This window comes from Pelmatolapia mariae, linkage group LG4 (genome assembly GCF_036321145.2).
Source record: "Pelmatolapia mariae isolate MD_Pm_ZW linkage group LG4, Pm_UMD_F_2, whole genome shotgun sequence".
NCBI lineage: Eukaryota > Metazoa > Chordata > Actinopteri > Cichliformes > Cichlidae > Pelmatolapia > Pelmatolapia mariae.
Genome location: NC_086230.1, coordinates 21,867,759 through 21,877,913, shown reverse-complemented (window position 1 = coordinate 21,877,913; position 10,155 = coordinate 21,867,759). Strand labels below are relative to the sequence as shown.

At 40.1% G+C, this 10,155-nt stretch overlaps 1 long non-coding RNA gene across 1 annotated transcript; it reads left to right on the top strand.

The window, feature by feature from the left end:
* The first annotated feature begins 8,008 nt into the window (after positions 1-8,008).
* On the top strand, positions 8,009-9,548 carry LOC134625431 (uncharacterized). Its single transcript, XR_010093728.1, has 3 exons — positions 8,009-8,278; positions 8,880-8,942; positions 9,324-9,548. It is a non-coding gene; the product is annotated as an uncharacterized LOC134625431 (long non-coding RNA).
* The last annotated feature ends 607 nt before the right edge of the window (positions 9,549-10,155 follow it).

Sequence of the window (10,155 nt, the reverse complement as noted above, 5' to 3'; positions counted from 1 at the left end):
GCCTGAAAATGAACTTCTGACTGCAAGGAGCTGAGTTATATCTGTGTGTTTATGTCTGTCAAAAAATGGTTAGTCTCAGCAGTGTAACCGAGGCTCCTTTGCTGATGTTAAAATTTAGATACTTCCCTGAAATTTACCAGCAGCTTCCCCTGTTAAATATCAGGGGTCTATTGATCTCAAGGTTTATGGAGCTTAATGATCACTACATTACAATAACGCTTTGGTTCCTGGTTTGCAGGGACTCTGACTTTAGGTAAACTACATAAGAAATGATGTAATTGATTTTTGGTTTATTTTAATATGTTTTTATTTACAGTTTAGTTAAAGTTGTCTAACACTCATCTTTTTTTCGTATGAGCAGCGTTTTTGACACATTTTGGTGAAATTATGCTTAAAATTCTGCAAAACTGCAGCGCTTTGATACTAATGCAATACCAACCTAATAATAATAAAGGAAAAACTGACTGTATTAAGCATTTAGCTTTTGCTTTTTGCCTTTCTGACTATTAATTTGTAATATTTAATAATTGAACAAATGCATACAATGATGTGAAACCCCTTGAAGAGAGCCCTTAGTAGCATATGATTTACATATACAGAGAGACTTTACCTGGCTTTGTGTAACACAGTAAGTGTGTCCGGCTGTTTGTATGTGAAGTGCTGAGGTTGGAGCAGCTTCCCCTCTCAATTACAGTAGGTTGTGTGAGAATATGCAGAGCACAGGTCCAGGCCTACAGTTGCTTATTTATTATGGAGCAGCCACAGCAAGCAGACAGAAGTGAGAGCAGCAGCAGCCAGGGGGTGTCCTCCAGGGGCCTACCCCGGAGGCCAACACAGTGTCTGTCTAAAGCATAAACATCGGGGACCTTCAAGCCCACAGGGCCGCACCACTGCCAAACACCACCTACCATACTCACCACCACTATCACACACATGACATTCACTACTGTTCAGAAACCTCACTTTCCCACCAACTGTTTGTTTTCAAAACACACATTTTGGGCAGCCACAACCTGACATAGTGTGTGTTATGATTTTGTAGTCATGTACTAATTAAGCATAACAGGAAGTGTTGGCCCTGAAATGCTGAGGATGATGCTCAGATGAGGGCAAGGGTTAGTGCGTCCATGCATTTTGGGGTGTTATTTTTTTCATTGTTTTTTTTATTTATGCAGGAAACACACTTTTATACATTCTGCATAAATACTAATTATATAGCGAGTTCAGACATTCGCTGCTGTAGTCCTTCGTTTTATGTTTTTTTACTTTTACACTAAATTCTGCATATTTGAATAAAATCTGACCTCTGACCTTTATTCAGATACGTTAACAGTCTTACTGAGGAAGGCAGGGGGACAAGAGGCGTCTTATCACTTATTACTGTCATTGGTGCAGCCTGTACCACCATGTGTGGGTGGACAACCAGAAACCTGCAACTTATCTTTATTTAGTACATTTGGTGTTATCCAGAATTGAGCCCTGCACTAGCTCAGACTGCATTTCAACGCCAGTGACTCTGTCTCTGCTCCAGGCCAGCAACCTCCACCCACTTCTTCCTCAGTGACTTCCAGAAAAAGAAAGAGAGATGTCTCAGCTGGATGGAGATCAAAATAAGGGGAAAAAAGAAGCGGAAGAGCTTAGTCAGAATTAGTCACTGAATTACTCCAGTGGAGTCACTTCAAAGGAACACCAACAAAGATAACTGCAAAAGGCATTGGCAGTTTTCTACTTCAGAGTGTTTTTCAAAGTGTTTTTATGACAGAGTATCTTCAGACATTTCACCTGTTTATTGACAAATGCTTACCTTTGTAGTTACTATAGCTCTGCGAGTCACACTTGGTCTATCACTACATTTCTTCTCCGTTCCTCTGGCGTCAGCTCACTCTCCAAGTTTGTGCTAAACAATGTGAGCCCACAGCCCTCTCTTCTAGACATCTTTATACCTCCACATGTATGTCTTCTCTCTCTTCATGCAGGCCCTCACGCCCTCCTTACTAAACCTCTGCAGTTTCTTATTCACTAACTTTCCTCCACTTGTCCCTCCCTGGCTTTCATTTTCTTACTTACCAGCTCCTCAAAGTGCTCCACTATTAACTTGTTAGTTCAGTTCTCTACCCTTAATTGCCCTGAGCTGCTGCACATACTTTCCAGCTTGATCTTCTATTATTATAATGATGGCAATCGATACAACACATGTGTACATTTACTGTCTTTTAATTAATTCCATTCTTTTCCCCTTCCTTAGTGTCCAGTCTCACGTGCAACTCACTGAAAACCTTTTCTTTGACCTTTGCCACCTCAATCTTTGTATTACGACTAGCTTCCCAGTACTCATCTCCCTGACTATCCCACTATTTCTTTACCTCTTCCTATTCCTCAATGAATATTTCTTATATAATCCAACCAATGTTTGCAAATCAATGAATGGCACAGTTATTATTGATATAATTTCATCCATATCAATCAACTAGAAATCTGCTAAACAATAAACACTGAGAAAAAGATCTTGCCAATGTCCTCTGTCAAAATTTCCACGCCCCCTCAGTTCTCCCTGGTTGACCTCACCAGGGTTTGTTTCCTGTTTGTTGCTGTTGGTGTCCATGGGTGGGAACCATTCAAGGTGTCTGCCTCTGAAGCTATACACCTGTGGTGATCAATAAACCTGCCTGCATTGATCTCATCCGTGGCCATTACTTGAGGTAGTGGCTGGCTTTCTTGACTAGAATGTTGAACTACAAAGTTAGTAAAGGCCCAAGTGCTAACCTTGTTTCTTTTCCCTGTGGCAAGTCTCATTCTGTTTCTTCCTTTGTACATACCTTCCCTGGATTCCAGACCTTGGAGTGTTTGGTGAGCCTGCCTAAGCCGAGCGAGTATGGAGTGTTTTGGGATATTTGGACCCCCTTTTCCCTGGATCCCTGGAGTCCCGTTCCCCCCCTGCCGCTACTGTATATATCACATTTGTGTTTTCACTGTAAGTAAACACACTTAACGTGACCTCCCAGAATCTTGCTCTTGAGTCCTCTCAGCGTTGTATTCGTGACAAAAAGTGTAGCTTTTGAGAGATTCCCTCTTGTCACTTGTATTCTGATGTTTGCATTATACCTTTCCTACTGCGGTCGCTTCGTCATGCTTTAACAAAGAGTGAGGGCTGATTTCAAGACACACAAACGTATGTGGTGGAATGTGTCTCATATTGTCCAGGGTTTCCTAACAAACTGGAGGTGTGACATTATTTAATTACTTACAGCTTACAGCTCATGCCTGCCTTCACATTCATCTGGTTTAATCTGGTTAGTTTTGCAGAGCAAATATGAATATGAGCTTTTGTTTGCATAACTTTAATTGGGCCTTAATGAATATTGTCATTTCAAGACCAGGCCTCAAATCAAACTGGCAAATTAAGAAGACAGTGTATGTGAAATACAGCTCAGTTTCAACGTAAACTTAAGTGAGACACCATGGACAGAGAGGGAGAAACACCCTCATTAAGTAAACAAAATGAAATGGATCCTAACCTTGTGCTCGGTATTGCTTACATGACAAGACAACATCTGTTTTTGCAGGGCCTCCAGGTTCAGGCTGCAGACAAAATTATGTTTTATTAAGGAGCTAATATTTCCTTTTTAGTGGTGTTCAAGACGAAAAAAGGTTTTGTATCTCACAAATTAAAAGTCTTGCTTCTTGAATTTCAGAGTTACCTCGGTGATGGCCTTGTCTTTGGCACGATAGGATTTAGTGAAAACTAAAACCGTTTCCCACCCGGGTGGGGTGGCGGGGGGCATTATTTGCTTATTGGAGAACTCACACACTACTTTTGTTTCTTTACAATTATCCACTCTCCAACTAAAAAGACAGGAAATGTACACATGTATTGTATACTGGGGTGGGAAAGAAAGACTCCAGTAAATGTCAAGTGTGTAAAGAACTCGTGCGCTCAGCTTTTGACCTACGGCGTCTCACTGCCACCTCCCATTCTCATTTCCAGACACACAAAACCAGAAGTACTCTCCAGGGCTGAGTGAACACCACATGAAGGCTGTCTTTGTCCTCTGTGACTGTGGTACCGTAGCTTCCTAACGGTGCAGTCCTGGCCTACAAACAGCACTATGTCACCCAGGAGGTGTTGGTCCAAGTGTACTGGTAACTCTGATATAAGAGAGTTTTTTTTTTCTCACAATGTGTTTATTTCCATGCTTTTTAGGTTGTGTAGCTTATTCTTGGGCTTCTTGTAGCAGTTGGTTCTACCTCTGTGCTCAGTGTAGCATGGGAGTCACATACTGGCTCAAAGTCAGCTCCCATCAGAAAGGTGTGGATGTATATTATTAGAGATGTCCGCATGTACTGTCGTAGAAGCAAAGAATCTGCTTTCTCTAATCTAAGCAGCTGCATTTATATGGACTTGTGCATCTCCATGCAAACTCTAACACAGTGACATATATATATATATATATCCTAACACATACAAACAAACTAGCCATACTTATTCTGATCGTTAATTTCCTTTTTTGTGTGTAGTTTTTTCATTTTTATGGTTTCAGTTCTGCTCATGTCGTGGTTGAATAAAACTGTCAGGTTACCGTATCAGATCAGGCTAACTGCCACATTGCGGGGTCATAAAATAATTATGTTTGTGCTGTATTTCTTTGTAGTCTCACAATCTACTGTTTCTAACTATTACCAAATATGGTGGATATGCTCCAGCCCCTCCACAACCTTAAGCTGGATAAGCAAATGAGGATGGATTGATGGATGGATGGATGGATGGTGTCAAATCATGGCTGGATTATAGTTCTGTGCAGCAGGATAACTATTTATATAGTTACACAATGCTTAACTGAAAGTAATGAGAATGAATTATTAGGTTTTGCAGATATTTATGGAGTTCATAGCAGCTTGAGCACATGCTGTCAGTGAAGCCAAAGGTAACTTTTCACTACTTTTTAAGCTGATTTTTTTTTGGATTAAAGAGTTTGTGTTTAACTTTAGTGCAGAATAGAAGTTTTAGTGTCAGATCTTTGACTCTCCTACATAACAGCATACCCGTCTACTGTCTACTGTCTGCAAAGGTCTAAAATTACCGATATTTTGTAGGAAGAGCTTGTAATAGACACAGACTGCACCACATGCTATCGCTCATGTTTGGCATGTCGACACAAAGCTGGTGGGAACCATTTTTCCCAGAAGTCACATGACATGTTTCCAGTCTGTTGGCAATGCCAAACCAAACGGCCAACCTGCAAAGAGTCCACTCAGTACATGCAGCTGGGGTTGCTCCAAAACATTTTGGGAATGGATCCACCAGAGGTGGTGTGTGTGTATGTGTGTGTCTGCCTGTGTGTGGTTTTGCCTCCGTGAATGTGTGCGTGCTCACCATAATGAATATGTATGTAGCATGCCAGCTTCCAATACCTAAACCCACATATTCAGCAAGCTGTAGTACAGTGCAAGTCTCGTCTAAGCTGAGCCAAATAGCCTCTTGCCTCTTACCATGGTAGCAGTAGACAGCAGACAGGCACGCTCCAAAAACAGAGGCAAGGCACCACAGTACACCTTGCTCACAGTGTATGCCTTTGTGCCACAGTTTACCACAGTGTTCTGGATGCTTTATCAGAGGGCTTTAGCCATTTGGTGGAAGGTTTTATTTAAAAAGCAAGAATAACAGATGTTATTTTTTTTTCAGTACATTTTTTTCACCAGGGGCAGTCCAGATGAAAACTGAACCTCTCTCTGTATGAGTGTGTCCTCGTAATACTGATTATTTTATATACCAAAGCCACATTTTTATCTTTGTTCTTCAAATTTCAGTGGTGTCATAACAGAAGGGTGAAAATATGCTACAGAGCATGTAGTGCTGCTCTTCAACAGTACCGCACATCCAAAAGCCTATACCTGCAGAAAAACTGGAGAAAAGAAATGATGCATTCATTGCATTTTGTCTTCCATTGGCACGTTAGCTGGGCATGTTCAGGAAACTACTTCAAGTGTCACGTGTAACCAGTAGCATGCAGTCAAAGTGGGAACTGGTATTTCCCAATTAATGGAGGTGCACAGGCCACTGCTGACCTTTACAATGAGGTCACCATACACCTGACCTTCTCACAGCATTCAGTGAGAGTTCAGATTGTAAGGATTTATGAGTGAAGGTGAGAGGCTCTGGCAGCAGCTCTGGCCCATGATTGACCCTCAAGGGTCCCGCGTTCCCTTGTGTGCTGACAGTGTTACTGCGCACGAGAACCCCTGAAACATTAGGTGTGCCTTTCTCCCAATTGTTCTGACCCCAGTAAAATGTGGCCTGGCTACCAATAGCCTTTTCCACTTGGAATATCTCACCCTTAAATAGAGCTCTCAGGTATTGGGGCCTCTCAACGTGTCACTCCAATGGGCTACAGGAGCCCCAAGACTGGGTTCATTAACTCTGCATTGATTGCTTAGGCTTTGAAAGCGTGCAGCAATGCTAGGGATAATATGACTCTATTAAAAAGCATTGCAAGTCCCCGAAGACTAATTATGGCACAGACAAGTAGGTTTGTAAAGGTTTAATGTGCTTTGTATAGAAAGCACATTTCTCCAATTTGAGTTATGAGAAATCCTGTTTGAGTAACAATTGCTATTAACCTCCATATCATGATAATGGGAAGGTCTTTATTTTGTGTTAACAGTAACTTTCCTTTGTTGTACAAAGAAATAAAAAAGTTCCATTGATTTTGCAGCAAATGAAGAACTTTACTTTTTTGTAATTTTCACTGAACAAAGAAAGTGCCAAGTATTATACAGTTAAATGCTTGCTTTTCTCTTTAGTAGTGTACTTTATATGCAATAGCAATTTACTACTTTTACATTTGGATTATCCATGCCTGAATACGTTTGATTTAAGGTTGTTATACTTTGAGAGCGATTCTCTGTCTAAGGCTGTGGCAGGCCTGCCCAAACTATATAGCTTGTGGAAACTGGCCTAGATGTGATTGATGAAGGCCCCAGTGTGGTGGACCCTCCCAGCTGAGGAGGCCTTCAGAAGTGCAGTGTGTCAGGGTGCTGTGAGATAACATTGAAGCTGTCCTCCCTGCCACCATCCTGCTAGGAGCCTCATTCATCATGAAAATAGGATACTGCTCACTTCACCGCATGGCTCAAGTATAAATCGACCTCTTTCCAAAAGCTCTATAAAGGAAACACAAAAATAGCACAACATGATGCATTTATCGGAGGAGCAATCTTTTTTTTTTTTGCATAACAAGGATTCAGGAACATCTACTTCTTAAAAAAGACATATATAATACATATATAATACATATAATCTCATTAAAAAATGTACACACAGACAAGTGGAGACTTGTCTGCAGGGAGTGTATCACAGGCTAACAAAGTTAAGCTGAGGTGAGCAAAGTGCTGCCAAGGTCCAACTTGCCATCCCACTTTTCATTCCCCAAAGCTTTTTTTAGAGGGAGAAAGGCATCCAGTTTCCAGGTACTGATGGGCTTGCTGGCAGACTGGACCAAAACTCCTACTGAACACCTCTGTTCCTAGCAGCTTGTGTCGAGGCAAAACTTTTCTCCTTCCACCTGATTAGTGTGGTAAATTCTGACCAGGGAAGGCATTTCCACAAAGAACAGTTTTCACCATACCTCAAATAACATGGTTACTATATACTATCAGTTTAGTATGTATCCATACACATACAGCTCATTCACAACTGTTAAAATATTTCAAAAACAAATCAATGACAAAGTGCAAAAACATATTAAAGATAGTTGTTAAAAGGCTTTTATAATAGTGCTGTGTTGAACCCCTGCTGCCTTCAAAATTGCCTTAATTCAGGTCACGTTGACATGATAGCATCAAACAGTTGCTGCAGATTTGTTGGTTGCACATCCATGATGTAACTCCCTTTCCACCACATCCTCTACACTGTAAAATGTAATATTGTGTTTAATTAAAAATATTAAGTAGGCTGAACTCAATTTTTATCAATTTGTTATTAGAACTCAATTTAAATAACTTACCAGTACTTTTTATGCAAAAACGCTGATAAACTCGATTAATTTGAGTTGTCCTAACTTAGAAAAACTAAGTAAGCTGGAAGTTTTGCTTCTCTGGGCGGAAGGATGAAAGATGTGTTTTGAAAATGCCACGTGACTACCGTCCTCCTCCCTCGCGGATCAGTCCGCATGTTCACGGTGCCAGCATTTGTTATGGAATATGTTGAGCAAACCCGGAGAAGCGTCAGCTCAAGAGACTATTGTTGTCATTGCTGTGGATCTTTACCTGATACACTGACTTGGTGAGTAAATGTTTACTCTTATTCAAACTGATTTTGTGGCTTCTCTTAGTTTAGCACCAGGTTTAAAATCTTGCTAGCTAGTTAGTGTTAGCCTAGCGTTGCTGCTGCCGCTGGGCTCATGTTACTTAAAAATTAACACCACAGCCTTAAAAACCTTACATAAAACTATGTCGGTGAAATTTTCTGTTGATCGTTTGAAATAAATAAGTGAGATAAGAGCCCAGACAAAATTCTTTGGGAGGTGCAGCCTTTAGGGGTGGGATAGGTGTGGGGGGTGGATAACAGAGCTCTCCGAAAACGTGGAAGCACTTTTGCAAATATGTGATATTTTGATAAATTAAGTAGATATTTGAGCATTACACAGCTACATTCTCGCCTGAAAATATCTTAAAAGGTTATTTTGTGATCCAGAAAGGGTAGTCTGGGGAAAAGGAGGATCGCATTTGTCGGCCAATATATTAGCAACTGTCAGTGACATTTATATTAATCAGGCTGAACTTTAATCATACTTTAGATCAGCCTGTTTTACTTATTGCTTTGTTTGTGCTTTGGTTTGGCTAAGTTGTTTCTTTACTGATCTTTTCCTGTCTTCTGTTATTAGACTTGAGATATGACTGCACTATGCTGTTGCTGTGACTCCAGTTAATTCTACAAGACATGCTGTGTAAGTAAACAAACAACAACAGTTTGGTCTGCATTTCTTCAAACTTAGTTTAGAGGGTCTACACTGTATATAGTGAAGTCTGCAAGTTTTCGAACAGCAAAATTTGTTTTGTGCCCAAATCATTTTGCACATCATTAGAATGAAAGTTATTGCCCATGTTTGCATAGCCCTTTTTAAAATGATGCTTTCATGACATTATTGTATGTTGGGTGGTGGTCAGGGCTATCCAGACTGACAATTGGGACATTGAATGTCACCTCTCCGGTGGGGAGGGAGCCTGAGATTGTCTAAATTGGAGTCTGTTTTATACCAAATGCAGAAAAAAATGTTTTAAGAAAGCAATTAAGTTCATGTTCCAAAAATATGATTGTTTGCTTGCAGGACAACAGGAGAGATGAGTCCTCCATCACAGATGGTGTGGTCAGTGAAGATGGTCACCTGCAGGTTCAAGCTCATTGCATCTCCAACCCACATCCACTGCCACTGTACTTAAGGGAAGTTAAAGACTTTCTTCTGCACCTACATTTGGATCACCTCGATCCGTGATAGTCATTCAGGCAGTAACGCCTGGACTGGAAACAAGCCATCCTTAAAATATTACAACATTCCAGCTCCTGTGTTGGAATGAAAAACAAATGTGTTGTTTAAATTAGAGACTGCACTTGTGACAAAACAACAAATATTTTATTTTGATTATATAAGTAATGTAAGTACAAAACAAACTTGTGGTAGGCCTAAACTTATTTTCAGAATAATTACATCTGAGACTTTGTTTCATTGTAAGATTATAACAGTGATGGCAATATAATTGTTTGTTGTTCAGCAGAACAGTGTCCAGTATGTTGGCTGTTATACTTTGTTGTGTTTGAAAATAAAAGTTGGGCTCATTTTAACATCATTACAAAAATTGTTGTTAATTATTTTTAATCATATTCAGGTTACCACAAATTGTTTTTTCATTTAGTTGAACTTGAAATGTTTGTCAGTAGGTAAACAATTAGTATTGTCAGAAAGTCAGAAATATCAAGTTATTCTTAATACTGCAGACTTGCAATGTATAAGTTGTCCTAACAGTCATCTTAAGTAAGCTTTACTTAGTTTTTTTGAGGCAACGAGTTTCCATAATTGTTTTGAGTTCTGGGAACTAACAAGGCTGTACAGTGTACTCAAAATGAGTAAGTTGCCCTAACTTGGTCATCTTACGTAAACTTGA